Raw genomic sequence first — 24,990 nt, forward strand, 5'->3', positions numbered from 1 at the left:
AAGTTTGATTTTACGCAGTGAATCTGTTCTGCAGTTCCTGGCTCTGGTGTTTGGGCTGCACATCGCTGTTCTCAGGCCTGCAGAGCTTCTGGACGTATGTGTGTGATAAACCCGTGCCAAAAGTGTAAGCGCGGAGAAATGGAAGTCAGAAGAATACAGATCATGTTTATTTAACGTTAGCATGAAGCTGCAGTTTCACAATACATGCATTACACTCACGAATAACAGTAAAATGCTGCAAATATCTTTGTCTTACACTTGAAAGGCGATTTACACCTTTACAAATCTTCTCTCGCACATGCAAATTTCATTTACGCTTGTAATCTTATGTACACTTTCACAAATGTCACCCTGAGCATGCGAGTCTTATAGCCGGCAGCTTCCGGAATGATCTCTGCGTATGAACACACACATCTGTTAAATAGAGACGCTCTCTTTAGCAAAGTAAATGAATTTATGCTGTGTGAAATTATAAAACAATTTTAATGATTGTGTGAGGGGGTGTAAACTTATGAGCACAGCAAACAATCCACCTCAGACTCTTGTGAAGGAAACCTCATTAACAAAACACAACCATTAGTTATTACACACACATCTGCATTATTATGATCAATCTGACATCTTGTAAACATGATTCTGTATCCGGACAGACTGATAAAATACCCCTCAGCCAATCAGATTAGAGCTCACATGCTGCAATTATTATTAACATTTATGTATGACTATTATTATTATGAGTATTTGTTATGTGTGTGTTATGTGTGTTTGTGTTGTGTCTGGTCGGCTCATCTGCTGTGTTTGGCACTGAAGTGTGTTGATGCTGCGCAGACTGAAGCTATTCCCTGCAGTCATCACACACACACACACACACACACACACACACACACACGTCAGCCTCCAGTCACGGCCTTTACGCCTTGTGTTTCTCTTCACTTCAGTTCAGTTTATTTGTGTGCAGGGCTTGACATTAACTTTTTTGCTCACTAGCCAATGTGGCTAGTGGTTTTCCAAAGTTACTAGCCACACAGCATTTTTACTAGCCACATTTTTTTTGTTGTGAAATTACCTGATAAAAGTGGACTATGGCGTGCTAAAATTTACTTGAACTATATTTACAATCCTTTTAACCACTGTACTCACCCAAATCAAGACTACATAAATAACAATACAGGTCATTATCATTAGCTCTGATAAGGTTGTGTGTAAAGCTCCTTTTTTTTAAATAAAACCATGTATTATGTATTATATGTCGCCACATAGCTCCACACCGGCATGCGACGTAACTCCAGCAGGGCAGCTAGCTGTCTCTTCATTTCTGTGTTGTCGGTCACAAGCGGTCAAGCGCAAGGCAACACTGTGTGCATGTAATACTCATTAGGGCTGTCAAAATTGCTCAAAAATGACCTTCGAATATTCCCTCTAATAAAAAACACATAGCTTAGCCTATATTCGAACTATTCGAACATCTGGTTGCGCATTTTGTCAATGACGCGCATTACGTCAATAACAGGACAAATTAATACAAAGAGACGAAACGACTTGTATAGGTAGTTTATTTAAGTTTAAACATATTTGACAAACGTATTACCTACACAAAAACAAGTAAATCAACTAATGGCCAAGACCGCAGACCTCACTCACTCTCGCTCGCTCACTCGCAGGCACTCTTTCTCTCTCTCTCGCCCTCACCCTCATGCTGCGATCACACCAAACGTGAATAGAGCGTCTGGCGCGAGTGTAAAGACGCGTTTACGCGCGTCTGGAGGTCTTGCGGCGCGAATGAGGCGTCACGCTCTCTGTGCATAACAGTTTAAATGAACAACAACAATAAGCAAATGTTGAGTGCTGATCAAGAGTTTTGTGCAAGCAATTTAAGGTCGCGACTCTTATATAGCAGGCTTCATTCAGTGATTGAAACAAATATTATTTACAATAATTTAAGTTTTACAGTAGTCTATATAAAACCGACATTGAACGCTCCGAGCGAGCTGTGCTGTGGTAAACATGGAACTTTTCCTTGACATGAAACGGTAAATAAAACCAGTGGAAGCCTGCAGTGCATGAAACTGCTGTATCTAACCTACCTTATTCATGCAATATCTATTCAGTCAATACAGTAGCCTACACTTTAGTAATGTTTCTGTTTAACGTTAACACTTCTTCCTGTTACCTGTCCCTAACCCCTCAGGCAGCGCGCCCACTCGCAAAGCAGGCAGCGCGCCCACTGCTACCGCGGGCGTTTTTCTACATTCGAATATTCATTTTCACCTTCGAAATTCAGTTTTTTAAAACTATTCGAATATATATTCGAATTTAGAATATTCGTTGACAGCCCTATGGGAGTTGTAGTGTCACACTTATTTCAGATGCGTTTTGAAAAGACTACAATTATTCAACCCGCCAAAGTGGCTAGTTGGAGTGACTGCGTTACCCGCCACGAGCAAAATCCACCCGCATTTGGCGGGTTGGCGGGTGTTAATGTCAAGCCCTGTTTGTGTGACTCTTGTCACAATACATATTATTTCAAGGTTTCGATCTGGAAGTGTTCTGTGATCAGAGAGGAGTGTGTACAGCTATTACATAGCACTTCTTATTCTTTTTTAAGCATAAACTCACTTCATTTGGATATATTTTATCAGAAAGCCAGACTTAGGGCCCTATCAGTGCCAAGCGTGACTCGAACTGCTGCTTCAACTTGCTATTTTGAGGAACAGAAATAGACTGAGCCGTTGACCAACTGAAACCTGCTCTAAAGTTAGTGGCGCAGTATTTTATTTAATGAGCGCGTTAGTAATGTGCGCCTATAGGCGGGTCTACAACGCTCTACACTCTGCTTATAACACACACACTCTGCTTATTACACACACACTCTGCTTATTACACACACACTCTGCTTTCTGCTTATTACACACACACAAAATTAAAAGGATGACAATGTAAAAGATTATTATTGTGTCCATAAAGATATGGTGAATCCGGCTTGTCCTGTAGATGTTCTGTTGCGCACTTTGACCTCGCGCACGAGCAGATCCGTTTGCGCTCTGGAGACGCGTTCTGTCTTTCCACTATCAAAGTCCGTCATGTAAATAGCGAATCCGCCGCGAGCGCAACTGGCATTTAAAGGGAATGGGAGACGAGACTCTGATTGGTTTAACGCACGTAAAGCCCAAAATACACCCATTACTCATTAAGAGAATAGGGACAACCCTTTTAGACCATTTTTCCCGTCGTTAAACCAGCAAAAGTGGATTCGGACGCCTTGCGCTTTAGATCATTAAATAGGGCCATTAATATCTTGCTCTGCTCTCTCTGTGTGTGTAGATGGTTCATGAATGTCAGGCATTCGTGTGTTTTGTGCACAATATCAGTCTGTGATCCAGTCTTTTCTGACAGCAATAAAAATCATATTTTTAAATAATGCTAAATTGCATGTAATTTCATCTGATTTGTGAGTGAAAAGTGTGGCGTTTAATTACCTATTAAACCTTTACCTTTACCTTGTGAACTTGTGAAAAATGCATTAGTATGTAGAAATTAACATTAACCAAAATGTATGAATTAAAAAGATTGTGTTTATTGTTAGTTCATATATTAATTGTGACGCTTTCAGAAGGAGATGTGCGAGGTTATTGCACTTATGAGACTAGCCAGTTTGGTTGTTGTTGTTGTTTTTACATTATGCAGTTACTAGGGTGTTCTGTGTGTTCAATGGTAGTGTAGGTGGTTGCCGAGGTGTTGCTATGCAGTTTCTAAGTATTCTGAGTGGTTTATTCCACATTGTTATGCAGTTACTAGGGTGTTCTATGGTGTTATTATGTGGCTAATATGGTTACTAAGGTGTTCTTGGTGGTTGCCAGGGTGTTGCTATGCAGTTTCTAAAGTGTTCTGAGTAAGTTATTGCACATTTACTGCAGTATTGCAGTTACTTGGGTGTTTAATGGTGTCGTGGGTTTTTACATTATGCAGTTACTAGGGTGTTCTGTGTGTTCAATGGTATTGTAGGTGGTTGCCGAGGTGTTCTGAGTGGTTTATTCCACATTGTTATGCAGCTACTATGGTGTTCTGGGTGTTCAATGGTGTTATTATGTGGCTAATATGGTTTTCTAGATATTTTAAGGTGTTCTTGGTGGTTGCCAGGGGGTTGCTATGCAGTTTTGAAGGTACAGTATGCCGAGTGTTTTATTGCACTCTAATATGCAATTACTAGGGTGTTGTGGGTATTTCATGGTATTCTGGGTGGTTCCCAGGGGTTTCTATGTGGTTGCAAAGGTACGTATGCTGTGTGGTTAATAGGGTGAGATGGGTGGTTGCCAGGGTGTTGCTATGCAGTTGCTAAACTGTTCTGAGTGGTTTATTGCTCTTTGCTATGCGGTTAATAGAATATCGTGGATGTTTTAGAATGATGAGGATGGGTGCCAGAGACTTACAATCTTGAGTTTAGATTATTTAATCAACCTTACATGTGTGTATCATCACATCTGCTCAGCACAGACACACATCTGCTGTTCCTCGACTCAGTGTTGTGCAGATCTGAGGAAATAACCCAGTCATATTCTGATGAAGAACTCGTGGTGTTTAGAGACAGAGTGTGTGTTCTCCTCAGTGATGTTACACCGCCTCATAAAGCTGGAATGCTGAACAGCGCTCGTGTTTTCCTCGTGTGACCCAGAGCGTCCCTCATCATTATTCCTGGTGGATGAGGATAGATCTGCAGTGCTCGTTTACAGTCTGAGGATGATGAAGCTTCATTATGACTCATTCACTATATCAACGCTCCTATTACTCAATATGGTTTGTTTGTTTAGGGTGTGAAATTTATGTGCAGATTACACAGGAATTGTGTATAATTCAGATTACTTCACTAATCCTTCAGATGTGTGTGTGTGTGTGTGTGTGTGTGTGTGTGTGTGTGTGTGTGTGTGTGTGTGTGTGTGTGTGTGTGTGTGTGTGTGCTAACACTCTTGAGGATCATCTGATTGTAACAGTTGTGGGACATTTAAAACCGTTTGTTCCATTTAAGCAGCAAAACTACTTTCAGAAACATGAAGTCTTCCCGGCGACCTCTGAACTGTTGGCTAACTCTAACTCTAGTGACGCCGCTGAGGTTCAGTCCCTCTGATCAATACATGAGTTTCCAGACTTCTTAATTACTGAGACACAATCAAGCGTTATGGAGTAATTATCCTGACAGCAGAGCGCCACACTGTTAGACTTTTCAAGGGTTTTTTACAGTAACTTACTGGCAACACTGTTGCCAGTAAGTTACTGTAATTAAGAGTTACAGTACCAAACCATATTTCAGTTTTGTGTAATACAGTGCATTACTGTAAAAACGAAGCTAATCAGTACAGTGCATTACTGTAAAAACGAAGCTAATCAGTACACTACTGTAATTATTTTTATTTGTACTAAATATAAATTAGATTTGATAATTTTGATATATGATTAATTTTATTTTTATCCTACATAAGTACTACTTTCATACAAACCAATTAGACAAAATTATTACAAAATAAATTTTTTTTATTTAAAACATTTCATATACATCACAAAATAAACATGCCAATGCTGGAAATGATGTGTGAAATTTACACATTAATGGGTGAGTTTAGAGACAACATTTTTTGTGTTAATTTTAACTCATTCATTGTGTTAATGATTTTAACAAAGTAAATATGTCAGAGAGGTTAACACAAAGATGTGTAAACGTGTTAAATTAACACATTATGTGCTGTCCTTCACTGCAAACATTTTTGAAAACATACATAAAACCATAAACAAAACATTAGCATTTGACTAAATGAATGTAGAGTCATTGGTTGTTTAGCTTATACAAGTATTATAATGAAATATCAACCATTACATTCATAAAACTGCAGAATATAAATACATTTTTAAGCATTCAAAAAGGAAATGTCCAACACAGGACAAAACACAGTTCTTTTCACAATACAAGACACATAACCCCACCTTAAAAATAATTTCACTTATTTCCAAAAATGTGTTGGATTCATGTACACTGGTGGCCAAAAGAAGTATTTAAGTGTCGTAATGTTTTTGAAAGAAGTCTCTTTGATGCTCAAGAAACATTTCTTATTATTATCAATGTCTGACTGTCTACTCCATCTTTTCTACAGCATAGGAGTAAAAGTCATCATCAAAATAATCTTTAAAAAGCCAACAGAATGTTTTTGTCCACCTTTGTGAATAAATGAACTTCTCCAAAGATTGGTTCCTGTTCAGAACTTGATTGACAACATCAGAGTGTTCCCTGGTCTGCATGCGTGCCCACAAACACAAATGTACTCAGTCCTTCAGAGGAGATCCCGGTTCCAAAACTATATGAGAGAGAGAGAGAGAGAGAGAGAGAGAGAGAGAGAGAGAGAGAGAGAGAGAGAGAAAATATTAGTGTCACATTATTTTTAACCTCCTTTTTTGTTAATTTTTATTATAATTTTCACAAAAACTTAAGAATATATATTTGTAAACAGCTTTTGTCAATAAATAGCATACAAAAGAACTAAATAAAATTATGCCAGATTAAATTTTAATACTTACAAATCCTAAATTCTGTCCAAAAATGCTGAGATCCATAGAAAGAACGACTGAAATCGATGATTTTAGCCCATTTCAGCTTGTCTGCAGTGAAGGAGTACCTGTTTGAGACAAATACACAGTAAGATACATGCAAGAAATCACTGTGTGATGATCGTTCTCCTTCCTAAAGTAGTTAACCCACCTGTGTGCTGATATTAGGACCTTCCTAGTCAGGTGGAACTGCAATGGTAGAGTCTTCTGGCTAATAAAATATCAAAATAATGCAAAAACATAAACTTAAGTTGTTTAGAATGCTAGATTTGGTATGAATGAATTAGTGAGAGTTTTACTGCAGTGCTTACCTGGATACATTTAATCTGGTGAGACTGAACAAAGACAATGGTCCATCTTCTGATTGGTTCATTTGCTGTGTAATAAAGTTAGACATAAGGCAAAGGTCACTTATTTGATATAAAGTTAGACAATTTTATAGAGATTTTATAAGATATTGTAAGCTACCTAGTCTGCACCAGTGGCTCAAAAGCTATTCTCACATAGCGTATTGCTAATCATTTCAGCAAACTTATCTCAAAATATATCACAAATGGGCTGGCCTACCTCTGGAATCTTGCTAGAAGTCACTGGCGCGAATTGGCGCTTTGTTGCAGTTGCCTTTAAACACAAAAATGGAAGTAAATATTAAATTCCATTAAAAAATAGATATAATATGGTATAGTTTGCAACCTAATGCTAAAACTATAAAGGTTCTCATTAGTAGGCCAACATTAGGCTAAACAGAATTTCACATTAGTTTATTCCTATGGTTTATTCACATTTATTGTTAATGTAAACGCGTTGCTCGTTGTCATATTTTAACTCGACAATTCAATAATCTAACAAAGTGTGTAAAATGAAACGTTAGCTCAGTTTACCATGGTAAAGTTCGTTACCGCCATGTTGACGACGAGTAACAGGTAACGTTAAAACATAGGTTAAACTGGACACAATACTGTCAACACACGCAGAAGTTTTTTTTTTTTTTTTTACCTTACATGCTGATGTCTCTCTCGGTGAAGTGAATTCCGTCTCTTCCTCGGGCCAGACACGAACGTCGCGATCCAACAAAAGACAGACCCCATTACCTACACTGGATGCTCTGACGCGACACGACAAATCCCAGACAGTCAGTGTAGTGCATAGATAGACTGTAAAAAATAGGTGTAGTGATGCGCCGCGGCAGTTATATTTCTGACGTAGTCCGATACGAGTCCAAGCGCTCGCGCTATTTCTGACAAGGGATAAACAGGTTTGCATTTAAAGGTCCGGTCGCTTCAAGTGTCCAATATAGACAGCCTCTGGCTATTATAGCGTTGTAGACACGCGGTGTAAGGCAAAAATTAGGAAATAAAAAGCACGATGGAATGGTGCCAGCCAGAGAGGCAGTTACGTCAAATACAGTAGTATACAGCAAATTTAAAAAATACAGTAAGTCTCTGTATGTGGTGTTAGACGTCACAGAAAATTCCCATGATGCAATGGGAATCACAGTTATTTACTGTAAACAGAAATAGCAGTATAATACTGGGGGATTTAAAGTAAATAACTGTAGAAATTACAGAAAAGTCTAACAGTGCACACAATCGAAGAAGCAATTTAGGCATGATGAGGAGCCCACGTGTGTGTGTGTGTGTGTGTGTGTGTGTGTGTGTGTGTGTGTGTGTGTGTGTATGTTCACTCAGCATCAGCTCCAGGTGTGTATCAGTCCGGCTGTGGAATCCGAGCACCAATTAAAAGTTCCCAGAATGCAGCGCCAGCATCTGTGATGTAGAGCAACACTCGCTCTTTCTTCTTCTGCTTCTTCTCGTTTCCTTTTATGTTCACAGAGATCAAAAAGAGAGAGGAAAGTGTGAATGAGGCTGAGACGTTGAACACGTTACACAAGCTCACCTGAGTGTGTGTGTGTGTGTTCAGAGACGTGCCGTCATCAGGAGTGCCCTTCAGTTTCAGCATCAAACCCGTTTGAGCCAATCAGAGCGCAGCGTCTCGTCCTCCATGATGGAGAGCATGACATTATTCAAACCATAATTCCTCAAGACTGAACACCTTCACCAGTGATCACATGTCGGTCTGTAGCTCGTCTGATTGGCTGCTGTGGGCCAATCAGGTGAGAGTGTGGGCGGGGCAATCATGTGTTGAGTGAGTAGCAGTTACAGCATTTATACACGTATCTTATGTCTCAGTGTGTGTGTGTGTGTGTGTGTGTGTGTGTGTGTGTGTGTGTGTGTGTCTCATTGCTGTGCTGCAGTTCTCGGCTCTAATTAATTCCCCCGGGCCGCATGAGGCCGTTGACACACGGAGCTGCAGTGCACACACACACACACACACACTGCTCGAGCACACACACCTTTAGCTGAACAGCCTCGACAGAGACATCAGTGTGAGGAGGGTCAGGAGGTCTGTCCCGGTCCTCTCAGAACATGTGGAGATGCTCAGCTCACTGATCCAGAGCCTCTCTAGAGGGAAATATAGTGTTCATTACAGACCAAACCAGACAGACAGACAGACAGACAGACAGACAGAGAGAGAGAGAGAGAGAGAGAGACAGACAGACAGACAGACAGACAGAGAGAGAGAGAGAGAGAGAGAGAGAGAGAGACAGACAGACAGACAGACAGACAGACAGAGAGAGAGACAGACAGACAGATAGACAGACAGACAGACAGAGAGAGAGAGACAGACAGACTGATAGATAGATAGATAGATAGATAGATAGATAGATAGATAGTGTGTTTATTGTGATGTCTTGGTGAATCATTCGTTGTCTTGATGATTCAGTTTGTTCACGTGTATTTGAGTTGTTCAGATCACCCAGAAACCTCTGCTCTATTCTCCACTGAATGAGTTTGTGTGTGTGTGTGTGTGTGTGTGTGTGTGTGTGAGAGCTGCGGTTTGAAGCTTGTTAGAGTCACTCTCCACCCACACACCAGCTCAACTTATTACTTCAGCCAACAGAGTTCTGTTCATCCAGACCGTGGATAGACCCAGCTGTACTGCGCTCATTTACATATTTAAATGAGTGTGTAATTGACATCAGTTTATACAGATGGCTGACCTTTGACTCCGTTTGTTCTCATCTGTTGTAGCACGACAGCAGCTTGATTCCTTTTCCCATTGGGCAGTGAAGCGTGGACACACACACACACACACACACACAGGTCTCCTGTTGGAAGCCATCTGATCTCATCATTAATATGAAACTCTCTCACACACACACACACACACACACACACACACACACTGTCACTCATTCATCAGGAAGCTCCGCCCATTGAACTGAAGTCTGTGTGTTTCGCCTCATGTTTTCGCTGTCGATTATGTTCTCAAGTCTCCTCAGAGAAAGTGTGTGTTCTGCAGAGGAACGCTGTGATATGATGATGATTTATTCATGAGTATCAGCACACAGAGAAACAGTGTTGAGATGTTCAGCACACGGTTACGTCTGTGACTCTTCGCTGTATCGATTGTTCTTCCAGTCATCGGATTCCCCACACAGATGTGCATTAACTTAATAATAATAATTTATAATAATAATAATCCTCTTGCGTCGCAGTCTAATGATGACCATAGTAACTGTGATTCTGTGGTTTCACACACACACACACACTCTCACAGAACGCCGGCAGCTTCTGAAAGCCAGTGGAGCCAAAAGATGAATGTTTCCCGCTGAGATGAGAATTGATTTTCCCGCGGTCACGGGCCCTGATCAACATCCGGCTCTGGTAAAGGCCCCGGGGTCACGGGCCCTGATCTGGTAAAGGCCCCGGGGTCACGGGCCCTGATCAACATCCGGCTCTGGTAAAGGCCCCGGGGTCACGGGTCCGGCTCTGGTAAAGGCCCCGGGGTCACGGGTCCGGCTCTGGTAAGGGCCCTGCGGTCACGGGTCCGGTTCTGGTAAAGGCCCCGGGGTCACGGGTCCGGCTCTGGTAAGGGCCCTGCGGTCACGGGCTGATCAACATCCGGTTCTGGTAAAGGCCCCGGGGCCGACAGAGCCGCGACACGCCAGCCAGAAACAGAACAGTTCAGCTGATCGTCATCTCTTCGTCTTTGTCTCTTTCTCCTATATCAGATGCTAGAGAAAGAATTAAGCAGAAGTAGATGACCTTGATTTTCAGTCGCTCCGCTCAGGGAATCAGACGTGATTCCGCTCGCCGCGTCACATGACCCCGTGCGTGTTCAGGCCTGCTGGGAAATACAGTCCATGTGTCGATCAATGCAAGAAAACAGCTCTCTTTTAATTCTGAGCCGTTCATGTGATGAGTCACTTTATATATTAAAGGCACAGCTAAATGAGTCATTATTAATATATATATACAGTGGGGAGAACAAGTATTTGATACACAGCCGATTTTGCAGGTTTTCCCACTTACAAAGCATGTAGAAGTCTGTAATGTTTATCATAGGTACTCTTCAACTGTGAGTGACGGAATCTAAAACAAAAATCCAGAAAATCACATTGTATGATTTTTAAGTAATTAATTTGCATTTTATTGCATGACATAAGTATTTGATAACCTACCAACCAGTAAGAATTCCGGCTCTCACAGACCTGTTAGTTTTTCTTTAAGAAGCCCTCCTGTTCTCCACTCATTATCTGTATTAACTGCACCTGTTTGAACTCGTTACCTGTATAAAAGACACCTGTCCACACACTCAATCAAACAGACTCCAACCTCTCCACAATGGCCAAGACCAGAGAGCTGTGTAAGGACATCAGGGATAAAACTGTAGACCTGCACAAGGCTGGGATGGGCTACAGGACAATAGGCAAGCAGCTTGGTGAGAAGGCAACAACTGTTGGCGCAATTATTAGAAAATGGAAGAAGTTCAAGAGAACGGCCAATCTCCCTCGGTCTGGGGCACCGTGCAAGATCTCACCTCGTGGGGCATCAATGATCATGAGGAAGGTGAGGGTCCAGGGGCCTCATTTATAACCGTTGCATACGCACAAAACAGGCCCTGAAAGAGGCATACGCCACTTCCGACGCATAAGTTGTAATTTATAAAAACAAACTTGACGGGAAAATGTGCGCACCTGCAAGCAAACTCTGACCCATGCGTACGAACGTTTTGGAGAGGGAGCAGTTTGGCGACACTGATGGTGAGCTGGAGTTAAGTGTCTTTTTGGCACTTTTAGACAGAAAATCTAAAGAAAATTAAACATATACAGAAAGATTATACAAATATAATTTCACTCACCAAGCCTGTCACTTGAAGCAAATATCCATCCCATCTTAAATGTCCGCACCAGCGAGCGCGTTGAGCCGTTTAGTGAAACTGACGCAAATAACAGTTTAAATAAATAAAATAATGATTTAAACTGTTTTACTTCTGATATAAACATTTAGATTAAATATGCCATTCAAATGAATGGAGTTAAACACTTAAACATGAAATTACTGAGAAGTTACAAAAAAATATTATATTCAATCAATACAAATATTTGTTGTGGATGCGATTGTTTTTGAACACTTTTCCTGTGGCGTGTTTTAATGTTTTAACCACAGAGATAATTGCTTATCATAATAATACCAGACTGTCTGAGAAAATAAATAATGCCCGAAGCCTATATCTGTTTCCATTAAAAATATAAATCAATTAAAAATACAATTCGGCAAGTGGAAAAGATTGAGAAAAACTTTCTCTGAAATGTATTTTACACTATTTGATATTGTATTCAAAAACAAGGCAAGGATAACTACATGATTTTTATTAATGCTATGTGCCTTGTACCGTTAAACGTTATCACGTGGATGATAATCATATGCAAATGATATGCAGATGAGGATCTGCATAGTAAAACGAGGCGTTGTAAGCTCCATATATGGTTATTTCGGGGTGGAGACGCATGTGGGATTTATAAAGTGAATTCTGCGCAGGTTCTGGCGTACGAACGAAGTCTGAATATTTTTTTGGCTTTCGGGCGCACGTACACTTTTAGTAAGGTTCCTACGCACAGTTTTATAAATGAGACCCCAGACCTGAACCCTATAGAAAATCTTTGGAGGGAGCTGAAAGTCTGTATTGCCCAGCGACAGCCCCGAAACCTGAAGGATCTGGAGAAGGTCTGTATGGAGGAGTGGGCCACAATCCCTGCTGCAGTGTGTGCAAACCTGGTCAAGAACTACAGGAAACGTATGATCTCTGTAATTGCAAACAATGGTTTCTGTACCAAATATTAAGTTCTGCTTTTCTGATGTATCAAATACTTATGTCATGCAATAAAAAGCAAATGAATTACTTAAAAATCATACAATGTGATTTTCTGGATTTTTGTTTTAGATTCCGTCTCTCACAGTTGAAGAGTACCTATGATAAACATTACAGACTTCTACATGCTTTGTAAGTGGGAAAACCTGCAAAATCGGCAATGTATCAAATACTTGTTCTCCCCACTGTATATATATACAGGGCCTAAAACTAACTTTTTGCCACACCTGCCAATGGGCGATGGCTTCAGAACGTGTTTTACCGGCCTTGACAGGCAAAAACAGGCATTAATGACCCCAACATTTTATATACCAGTGAAAATTCACAATTCTCTATTCCAGTTTTGATGCCACAGCTAAAACTACTAGCCTAACTAATATACATGTAAAACATTATTAAAGACAAGTAGCAGTAGTTTTCAGGTATAGAGGTATAAACCCTGGATAGTCTTTACTGTATAAATATAGATTAATCCTTATTAAAGTTATAAGTTATGAAGCCGAGAGCAGTGAATTATTGTAATCTTTGTTGTTTTTCGTTTGGTTAACATTAAACACAGCAGGAATATTAGGCTCCTGTCACTTTAAGAGTGAATGCACTGATCTAATATACTGATACTGATACACATCTTTCTCCACAGTTTATGTTCACCGAAGCCATAACTGGCTGTGATTACTAGGATTGTCGAAGAGACTTTTTTTGTGAATTTGATTCAGTTTGCAAGTGCGTTTGAGTGCAAGAAGAGTGAAAGCGAGCTCAGTTCACTACTTGCCCGCTGTTGGAGAAGCTGTTTCTGCACACGCTTCGATGTTTGCGCACACAGAACTCTCCACACAGCACGGATGAATTGTGTTGTTTTTTGTGTCTTCTTGCGGTTGAATATGTAATATATTGTGACGATGCTGTGCTGGCCTGATAACTGTCCTGAGTGTCCTTCACGCTTGCTTTATATTCTCACAACATTACATTGTTAGAATTCATTCAAATATTACCGGCCAACTGGCAATTGACCCCATTTCATACACTCGCCAATCTTTACTCGCATTTAGCACTTGGCGAGTGTTAGTTTTAGGCCCTGTATATATATGTGTGTGTGCATGCAGACGCTGCAGTGTGTTCTGTCTCTGTGTGTGGTGTGGTCAGGTTTACTGTATAACAGTATAACCTCAGACCGCTCGACCATACGGACACAGAGAGAAGCCAAGCGCTCTCCACTGGAAACACTGCGAGAACGAGAGTCCGGACGAGTTTGATGACGGCAGATTGGCCCCGTTCACACACTCCTCACTACATTTACAGGCCACTTGTGCTTCCATGAACATTACAGTGACAGCTCATCTGGAAATGATCATTCTGTCGTCATTTACTCCTCATGCCACTCAAACTTGTACAACTCTTTCTACTTTGGAACATAAAATATATTTTGAAGAGCTTTGGGAACACAACAACATTGGACCCCATTGACTTTCATTCAAAATTGACCAAAAACGTTTTTGTGTTGTACTGAAGAAAGTAAGTCATACAGGCTTGGAATGACATGAGTAAATGATTTTTTTAATGAAATTGAGCTGTTTTTCCTCCATATTCTCACTTCATCAAACTATATGAGCCATAAAAGCCTATGATACTCGACTATTTCACATATTTACATACATTTTATTTCATTATTATGTCAGGCTTTACAGGGTTCTGAAAGCCACACAGAAACTGGCATTGCAACAAGCTCTAGTTGCGTGACATGTTGACTATAAATAGTGTGAATCGAGATAAACCGGCTTGTTGTTTGGCGTCACCTGTCCCCCGGTTGGCCTCGTTCTCCCGCTCCTCTTCCGCTGGATGACTCTGTGTGTTGAATGGAGCTTTATCTGATTGAGGAGATGAATTATTGAGGAATCAGAGCTCTTTAGATATGATGTTGGGACTCGTCAATAATTCAGGCGTTCACCTCTTCAGCAGGGTCGCGTGTGTGTGTGTGTGTGTGTGTGTGTGTTCACCTCTTCAGCAGGGTCGCGTGTCTTCTTCCGGTCGGGGGTTGAAAGTGCTCCAGAAACGCTGTTTGATCGTTTTAGACTCTTCCTGAGATCTTTTTAGGAGGCATGAATATTTCAGACGATGCTGTTTGTTTCTCTGCTTTGAATGTCTCAGTCTGTGTAACATTCATCCAGACGGTCAAGCCTCAGACCTCTCTGACACTTACAGAGAAACTCCACCCAAAAATGAGCATTCTGTCATCATTAAATCACTTATCAACTCACAGGAAGTCTAGGGCCCTATTTTAATGATCGACGCTCATGGTCTAAAGCGCACGGCACAAGTTCACTTAGGGCGTCCGAATCCTCTTTTGCTAGTTTACCGATTGCAAGGGCGTAACTTTGGGTCTACCATTGGGGGGGTTAAACTCGCGGCATATTTATTTATTTATTTATTTATTGAATAATTTTCTTGTGTAAAAGCCAAGGTAACATGCGCGCGAGTACTGAATTGAGCTATCTTTCGTGTCTGAATGGACAAATACACACAACATTATGTCGAAATGTCCGTTTTGGAGAGTATTCACGTAAACTATGTTGGTTATGTCTTAAACAGTTTTGAGTGTATTGGATGTGCATCAGCGCACGTCACTGGACATGATCCGACGTCTTAAAGTGACAGTGGGTAATAAACCTAATGCGGTCTGTGTATTGATCAAGCAACAAAAGGAAAAGAGAAAAACATTCACTGCTCGTTAATAGCTTTAATAATAATTCATTATATTTAATTCATACAAATAAATATGTCTGCTGCTTGAAAGAATAAAGAATGATGATATTTTTTAGATATGTTGTCACCAGTATTTATTAGTTATTTTTTAATCCAACCAACTCCAAAACGTTTTGAGCTGTATGTATTTTTATCTTAATTTTCGTATATGTAAAAAAATATATAAAAATAAATTCTGCATGAATACAAAAAAGCATACACTCCTGTTATTTTTTTATTAAATCTGTTTTTTACCTGTTTACAGATAATTACTTTGAATGGAGCTAAATAAATATAATACTATATATCATAAACATTTTAATGGTGTTTTTGTTATGTGACTAACAACTAACAACTATAGATGATAATAACAAAGTACAGAAACAACATGTTTATTTTGGGACGGTTGACATTCACTTTAGGACGGTTCAAATCGTTTTTCAGGACGGTTCCAGGACGGAGGTGAAAAAAGTTAGTCTGGAGCCCTGAACAGCATTAAAAACTTTCAAATAGAGAAAATGAAAGTGCAATTATATTATCACTTTGCATGAAATAAGACTCAAAAGTAGATAAAAAAAATGTGTGTTTGCATTTAGCCTCTGATAACATAAAATTCAGAAACTGAGAAAATACAAGTGTGGACTAACGTTAGTTGTGCTTTGATTAATTTTGTCACTTTGCAAACTCCATGCAAAAAGAACAAAATAATAATAATAATAATAAAAATAAATAATAATAATCTCAAATTGAGCCGGAGGTGGTAAATTCCTAATAATGTACGTATTTTTTTTTTTTGGTATTTTAATAAGATACCTAAAATACGTTGCGCATACAGCTCAACTAACGCGATCGTTATAAAGGTGTTTGAACAACAAAACACATCCACTTGCACATATTTGACAATCGGAATATCATATATATCCTGCTATAGCTAACAAATTTGTGAAATTTTGAATAAAAAAGGAAATAAAAGCAGATCATCAGTCATTCAGCGTGGCTGCGGTGTGACAAGCAATGAATGACGCGTCTCCATGGGAACCATAAAGTGATACTACGATCAATAACGGTCGCCTTGAAAAACTTTTAAACTTACGTGTGTAAAGGTTAAGTAAGGCTTACATTTAAACGTGTCTTTGTTTTGTTTTGAGTGTATGGTCAATAAATAAAGGAATTAAAAAGTTGGGCACAAATCCTGTTTGTCGCGCCCCACTTGTCATGGCTCTATTCCCCACCAGTGGGCCGCGCCCGCGCCCCACACTTTGAGAAACGCTGAGCTAATATAGGGGTACCTCCGTTTGGTCAGGATTTTTCCTCTTTTTGGCTGGTGTCGACCAACAATGAAAAATCGTTGTCTGGCTGCCTTTCAGTGTCCTTGTCATCTTTCCATCCGTTAGCATGCTTCTCCAACCATTCATCCCAGCGACTGCGCAAAATTGTTAACAAACTTGGTAGAGAAAGCGGGTTGGGTAATACCAAGTAGGCTAGTCGGTGCGGTGGGCGGGGGTACATTACAGCTTTTTTTTTAAATATGATACTATCTTTCTTGCTGGCAAATGAAATTAATAAAGAAAACGAACAAAAGTATTAATTCGGAATATTTCATATTTATTTTAATCTGAATGATGTGATGATATTGGGGGGGTTATATTAGCTGGATCTGATTTTTGAGGGGGTCATGACCCCCGTAACCCCCGTGCAAATTACGCGCATGACCGATTGGTAAAATGGTCGGCGCTCCCGGCGCATGGTCGGTAATAAGTAATGGGTGTGTTATGGGCGTAACGTGAAATAAACTAATCAGAGTCTCATCTCCCATTCCCTTTAAAAGACAGTTGCACTCGCGCCATGACAGATATTTACATGGAGGAATTTGCAAGCGGAAAAACTGAACACTTCTCTAGCGATCTATCTATCCATGCATCCATCCATCCTTCTATCCATCCATCCATCCATCCGTCCGTCCGTCCGTCCGTCCGTCCGTCCGTCCGTCCGTCTACACTGTAATACGTTGAGCTGTAAATTAATGATGAAATACTGGCAAGGGAATTGACTGTTAATAGCACAGTTCTTCACTGTAATCTACGGTGTGTTGCTGTATCTCTTAACTATCTCACTGCAACACTGCGACAATGTGACTTTTCCTCTTTGTAGAGTGGACACTACAGGACTCTCATGTGGGGTTGAATGGGTTAAAGGCGTAAGATAAAAAGACCCACCTACGAAATGTATTTTAACAGTAATAAACTAAGTTAAAAACAGTTATATAGTGGCAACACTGTTGCCAGTAGTTTACCGTAAAATTGAGTTTTGTGCAGAAGAGTAGATCCTGTGCTTCAGTCCAGGAGAGGACAGAGCAACACTGAGAATATACTTGCTTTATTTAACAGGCAGTGACTGTGTAGTTCCTGATCCAGTGAAAATCTCTTTATTTAAAATAAGACATAAGTTCACAGTGATAATATGCTCACATTATTAGCACATTATAAATATTAGTTTATAACTGCAATGGCAGCTGGCTAATTTAAGGCAGTCGGTTTCTGCAAATGAAATTAGTTAACTCGAGTTTTAATTTAGTGAATGGTATCTTATATGTAAGTGATTGTTGAGCATTAGTGATGAACACCTGCTGTGAACAATCAGAATCACTGAAGGAAAGAGGAACAAGCACAGAAAAAATAATAATATGCCAAGCAGAAACACAACAACTGCATCCGACTTCCAGCCATTACACATTAGTAAACCTTAGATTGACTTTATTTCCGTCATACATCTACAGAAGACTTTTATTGAGAATTAACAGATGTTTAGATATTGATGTTTAATTGAAAATGTTTGGTTTGTCAGTACTCATTATGGTGATCAGTGTTTGCTTTCGTTGGGCTCTTGACCCTTGACCTTTTAACCTGTTTTTCTCTGACTGCTTTAAATGTGTTTTTGCAAGCCACATTTATTATGGCAAAAAAGATGATGATTGAATTCTGATAGTTATGCATTTATGATGACGTTATCATCATATCGTCTCTTGATTCACTGATCTCATCCAGTTTAATCAAAAGTCGTACATTATTAACAGACTTAAATTGTACATTTCCACCACTGTGAAACTACAGCAAGAGTTCCAACAACAATCAGTTATAATGAAGGATTTTTTAAAAACGTATCATAAAAATAACAGAGCTACAGAGTCATTTAGACACACACAGACATCAACAATCAGCAGATGAATCTCAACAATGGTGTCAATAAAAAAAAAGACCATTTAGCTGCGTAATGTATTCATGCTGCAGTGCATTGTTTTTTATTATTATTTTTTACTATGCTGGCACCCAGCATGCATTGGGCCATAAAACGTTTGATTGTCACCATTGTTGAGATTCATGTGCTGGTTGTTGATGTCTGTCTGTGTCTGAATGATGCAGGAGTTCAAGATGTTTTATGCACTATATGATTCTAATATTCTTTAAAATAACTGGTTACTGAAACATTGCTGCATCTCATGCTGTAGAATCACAGGGATGCTATAATCAATAAATATATAACTGTAATATCCATAAAATCAAAGATTAGACACAGGAAGAGATCAGTGAATCTGACAGGTCCATGATTATTACAGCCAGAAGCACCTGATCGACTTACTCTTGGCTTTTACTTGCCGTAACACACATGCTTCATAAACTCACTGTCACAGCAGCCAGAGACAAAATCATGTTAAAGAGTCAAGAGCTCAACTACAGCAAACACTGATCATCATAATGGTGACTGTTATCTTGATTACTTTCAATTAAACATTAAGATCTGAATCTCTGTTAATTCTCAACAAGATCTTTTGTACATGTATGACAGAAATAATGTTGAACTGGTTTGTAAACTGGACATCAGTAGTAGTTCTCTTGTTTCTCTGTCCTTCAGTGATTCTGCTGGTGTTCATCAGTGTCTGAATCCACTCACTATATTAGTGAACTAATGTAGGGAATAGTGAATGAGGGTATAGCTTGTGAATTGGAACACAGCCTCTGAGTGTCGACTTTGAGCGCGGTTAATGCACAGTATACACATCTTACCCAGAATGCATTGTTTTCTACGGAATATTACTGTTTTAATGGAAAATGGCATGTTAATGTCAGAATTTGGCTGTTTCTTTTTACAGCACGGTTATACAGTCTATCTATCTATCTATCTATCTATCTATCTATCTATCTATCTATCTATCTATCTATCTATCTATCTATCTATCTATCTATCTCTATCTCTCTCTCCATCACCTTTCTATCTATCTATCTATCTATCTATCTATCTATCTATCTATCTATCTATCTATCTATCTATCTATCTATCTCTCTCTCCATCACCTATCTATCTATCTATCTATCTATCTATCTATCTATCTATCTATCTATCTATCTATCTATCTATCTATCTATCTATCTATCTCTATCTCTCTCTCCATCACCTATCTATCTATCTATCTATCTATCTATCTATCTATCTATCTATCTATCTATCTATCTATCTATCTATCTATCTATCTATCTATCTATCTATCTATCTATCTATCTATCTCTCTCTCCATCACCTATCTATCTATCTATCTATCTATCTATCTATCTATCTATCTATCTATCTATCTATCTATCTATCTATCTATCTATCTATCTATCTATCTATCTCTATCTCTCTCTCCATCACCTATCTATCTATCTATCTATCTATCTATCTATCTATCTATCTATCTATCTATCTATCTATCTATCTATCTATCTATCTATCTATCTATCTATCTATCTATCTATCTATCTATCTATCTATCTATCTATCTCTATCTCTCTCTCCATCACCTTTCTATCTATCTATCTATCTATCTATCTATCTATCTATCTATCTATCTATCTATCTATCTATCTATCTATCTATCTATCTATCTATCTATCTCTCTCTCCATCACCTATCTATCTATCTATCTATCTATCTATCTATCTATCTATCTATCTATCTATCTATCTATCTATCTATCTATCTATCTATCTATCTATCTCTATCTCTCTCTCCATCACCTATCTATCTATCTATCTATCTATCTATCTATCTATCTATCTATCTATCTATCTATCTATCTATCTATCTATCTATCTATCTCTCTCTCTCTCTCTCTCTATTCGTCTCTCTTTCTGTCTCTCTGTCTGTAAAGTCTTTTTAAATTCAAGGCTTTTTCTAACATTTAACTTGAATAAATACAAATTTCTTTAAATTTTGCAGCTGCTGTTTGTATCTCAGTTCAAACTGAACTATCGTATCGAAAGGCCGTTGTTCGTTCCGTTCTGAAAAGTCTGTTGCTGTTGGATCATAAATTGCAGGCCAGAATAAACTGAATCATGATTGGTTGTTTTACGTCATGTGGTCTCTTCTTGGTTCTTAAATGCCTAGTCCAGTCTTTTGTCTAATCAACGAAACACTTTACGGAGTAAAACATGCATTGACGGGACGAGTTAGTTAAGGTCAGATTCCAGAATCCTGTGTGTCCAGAGGATTAGGTTCAGATTTAGAGCTTTATGATGTCGAACTCCCCCTCATCCATCAGACACAGTGAACGACTCGAGGACCACAGGGTTCTGGGACACTTCAGGAGTGATAGATGAGCAGGAGAGAGCGAGAGACGCTGATGGATCTGAAGTCTTGCTCAGAATCAAGCCGTAAATAACATGAGTGAATCTCATGAGTCTGTTGTTCTCAATTACAATCGACTCATGGAGAGAGGCCGGACTGAACCAGCATCACATGTTCGTGACACCACCTCTGCTGTCCGTATAATGGCAGAGCGAGCAGACAGCAGGTCGTGACCTTTGACCTCAGGGTCACTAATGGATGTCTGAAAGCGTCTGTCCTGCGGCGATTACTGTCTGAATCTGAGCTGAACACACATAACACATATAACGCAGCATCTCTGTGTGTGTGTGTGTGTGTGTGTGAAGCTCAATTCCAGCCAACAGGGAACGTTCTCTCGGAGTTATGATCAAACGCTCTTTCAGTAATATTATCTGGTCTTTAATAATGCTCTCAAAATGTTAGCACAAAAACATGATTTATGATGATCATGGAGCGTTTTTTAGTTGGACGTTCGTCTAACGGTTTTGAAACGTTGCTACTTGTTTCAGGACGTTCAGAGATCATTCAGGAATAATGTTTTCATAACTGGGAGTGTTTGACGGATGTTTCGTTGATGTCTCTGTTTTCTGCTTGTTGTTTCATTAGTGACTGATATTGTCTCTGCTGTTATTGACTGGATTCTGCAGAGGACATGAGCTGATCGTTATACTGAGATTCAGTGAAGGTGTTTAAAGCTGATTGATCAGTGCGGTGTGTGTGTGTGTGTGTGTGTGTGTGAGTGTTGCCCTAACCCCAACCATCATAACTAATAGCCTGACCCTAAAACCAAGTCTTGACCCTCAAACCCTTTAAAGGCTCTCAGAAAGGGAGGACCGGCCAACATGTCCTCTATTGCTCCGCTGGTCACACACACACACACACACACACACACACACACAGTTGTCTCGTCTGACATTTCCTTCCTTCCTTTATCGCTCTTAATCACTTGTTTATCCCACACTATTACTGCGCAGCATCTCTGGTCTTCTTATCTGCTTCAGTGTGTTTATTTATTAATTTTCGCTGCGTTTGTTAAATGTCACTGGAGACAGAGGACACACACACACACACACACACACACACACAGAGCGCAGAGCGTCACTGTCCGACACACAGGACACAGTGAGAACGATTACGTGAGTTCATATGAAACTGAAGATTATTATACGACTATAGTTGAAGCTGCTTCTGGTCTGTGTTTTGCTCTCATTTTCTGTGCCAAAATAAAAGCTTGAAACATATCAGTCGTCTCCAGAACAGCAGTGTGTTCACCTCACACACAGAACAGCACTAGATCACGGGTTTGACTGCAGAACTGATGAAAATACACACGTTTCCAGAGTCACTCTGTGGATAAAGTGCCTAATGTCAACGAGACTCTGCTGGTGATGCTATCGGCCCACACATTAGCACACACACTCACACACACATTCGCATGAGAGAGCGAACCGGATCACAGGAGCAGATGTTATCAAACACAGATATAGATCTCATGCTCTTCCTATCAGCCAATCACACACCTTGTCCTGACCAGACGCGATGCGATAAGATTCCAGGGACAAATAATGTGTCTGTCCACACTAGACGCGACGCGACTGCGAGATGCGTCAAAATCAATCAAAACCCAAATCCAATCAGAACAGCGTGTGGGCGGAGTCTCACATCTCGCAGTCGCGTCGCGTCTAGTGTGGACAGACACATTATTTGTCCCTAGAATCTTATCGCATCGCGTCTGGTCAGGACACGGTGTAAAGATAGAAGACTGAATCACACACACACTCACATACTCTCTCACACACACACACACACTCACATACTCTCTCACAAACACACACACACACACTCTGAGTTACTTTTTCAAATAAGTTACTTTGTTTTCCCATTTATTGACTGACAGCTGTCCTGTCCTCATGTTGAGACAAATCGAAGTGCAGAGGCGTGTGTGTGTGTGTGTGTGTGTGTGTGTGTGTGTGTGTGTGTGTGTGTGTGTGTGTGTGTGTGTACTGTACTCTACTGTACTCTACTGCACTCTACTGTACTCTGCTGTACTATACCTCTACTGTACTCTACTGTACTTTACCTCTAGGGTACTCTACTGTACTCTACTGTACTTTACCTCTACTGTACTCTACTGTACTCTACCTCTACTGTACTCTACGGTACTCTACATCTACTGAACTCTACTGTACTTTACCTCTACGGTACTCTACCTCTACTGTACTCTACTGTACTCTGTCTCTACTGTACTCTACTGCACTATACCTCTACTGTACTCTGCTGTACTTTACCTCTACTGTACTCTACCTCTACTGTACTTTACCTCTACTGTACTCTGCTGTACTCTGCTGTACTCTACCTCTACTGTACTCTACTGTACTCTACCTCTACTGTACTCTACTGTACTCTACTGCACTCTACTTCTACTGTACTCTACTGCACTCTACCTCTACTGTACTCTACCTCTACTGTACTCTGCTGTACTCTACCTCTACTGTACTCTACTGTACTCTACCTCTACTGTACTCTACTGTACTCTACTGCACTCTACCTCTACTGTACTCTACTGCACGCTACCTCTACTGTACTCTACTGCACTCTACCTCTACTGTACTCTACTGTACTCTACTGCACTCTACCTCTACTGTACTCTACTGCACTCTACCTCTACTGTACTCTACCTCTACTGTACTCTGCTGTACTCTACCTCTACTGTACTCTACTGTACTCTACCTCTACTGTACTCTACTGTACTCTACTGCACTCTACCTCTACTGTACTCTACTGCACTCTACCTCTACTGCACTCTACCTCTACTGTACTCTACTGCACTCTACCTCTACTGTACTCTACTGTACTCTACCTCTACTGTACTCTACTGTACTCTACTGCACTCTACCTCTACTGTACTCTACTGCACGCTACCTCTACTGTACTCTACTGCACTCTACCTCTACTGTACTCTACTGTACTCTACTGCACTCTACCTCTACTGTACTCTACTGCACTCTACCTCTACTGTACTCTACCTCTACTGTACTCTGCTGTACTCTACCTCTACTGTACTCTACTGTACTCTACCTCTACTGCACTACCTCTACTACACTCTACTGCACTTTACTGTACACTGCTGTACTCTACCACTACTGTTCTCTACCTCTACTGCACTCTACCTCTACTGCACTCTACCTCTACTGTACTCTACTGTACTCTACCTCTACTGTACTCTGCTGTACTCTACCTCTACTGTACTCTACTGTACTCTACCTCTACTGCACTACCTCTACTACACTCTACTGCACTTTACTGTACACTGCTGTACTCTACCACTACTGTTCTCTACCTCTACTGCACTCTACTGCACTCTACCTCTACTGTACTCTGCTGTACTCTACTGTACTCTACCTCTACTGTACTCTGCTGTACTCTACTGTACTCTACCTCTACTGTACTCTACTGTACTCTACTGCACTCTACCTCTACTGTACTCTACTGCACGCTACCTCTACTGTACTCTACTGCACTCTACCTCTACTGTACTCTACTGTACTCTACTGCACTCTACCTCTACTGTACTCTACTGCACTCTACCTCTACTGTACTCTACCTCTACTGTACTCTGCTGTACTCTACCTCTACTGTACTCTACTGTACTCTACCTCTACTGTACTCTACTGTACTCTACTGCACTCTACCTCTACTGTACTCTACTGCACTCTACCTCTACTGCACTCTACCTCTACTGTACTCTACTGCACTCTACCTCTACTGTACTCTACTGTACTCTACCTCTACTGTACTCTACTGTAC

The 24,990-nt window shown here is 40.1% G+C and overlaps 1 protein-coding gene and 1 long non-coding RNA gene across 4 annotated transcripts in view; one reads left to right on the forward strand and one right to left on the reverse strand.

The window, feature by feature from the left end:
* The window catches only part of nrxn2b (neurexin 2b), a 499,069-nt gene that overhangs the window by 404,974 nt on the left and 69,105 nt on the right, over positions 1–24,990 (forward strand). The window lies entirely within an intron of this gene.
* LOC311287866 lies at positions 5,588–7,482 on the reverse strand. Its single transcript, XR_014626824.1, has 5 exons — positions 7,156–7,482; positions 6,900–6,964; positions 6,740–6,799; positions 6,559–6,656; positions 5,588–6,338 (listed from the first exon to the last, which is right to left on the reverse strand). It is a non-coding gene; the product is annotated as an uncharacterized lncRNA (long non-coding RNA).

This window comes from Rutilus rutilus (assembly GCF_951802725.1).
Source record: "Rutilus rutilus genome assembly, chromosome: 3".
In the NCBI taxonomy this organism is placed as follows: Eukaryota; Metazoa; Chordata; class Actinopteri; order Cypriniformes; family Leuciscidae; genus Rutilus; species Rutilus rutilus.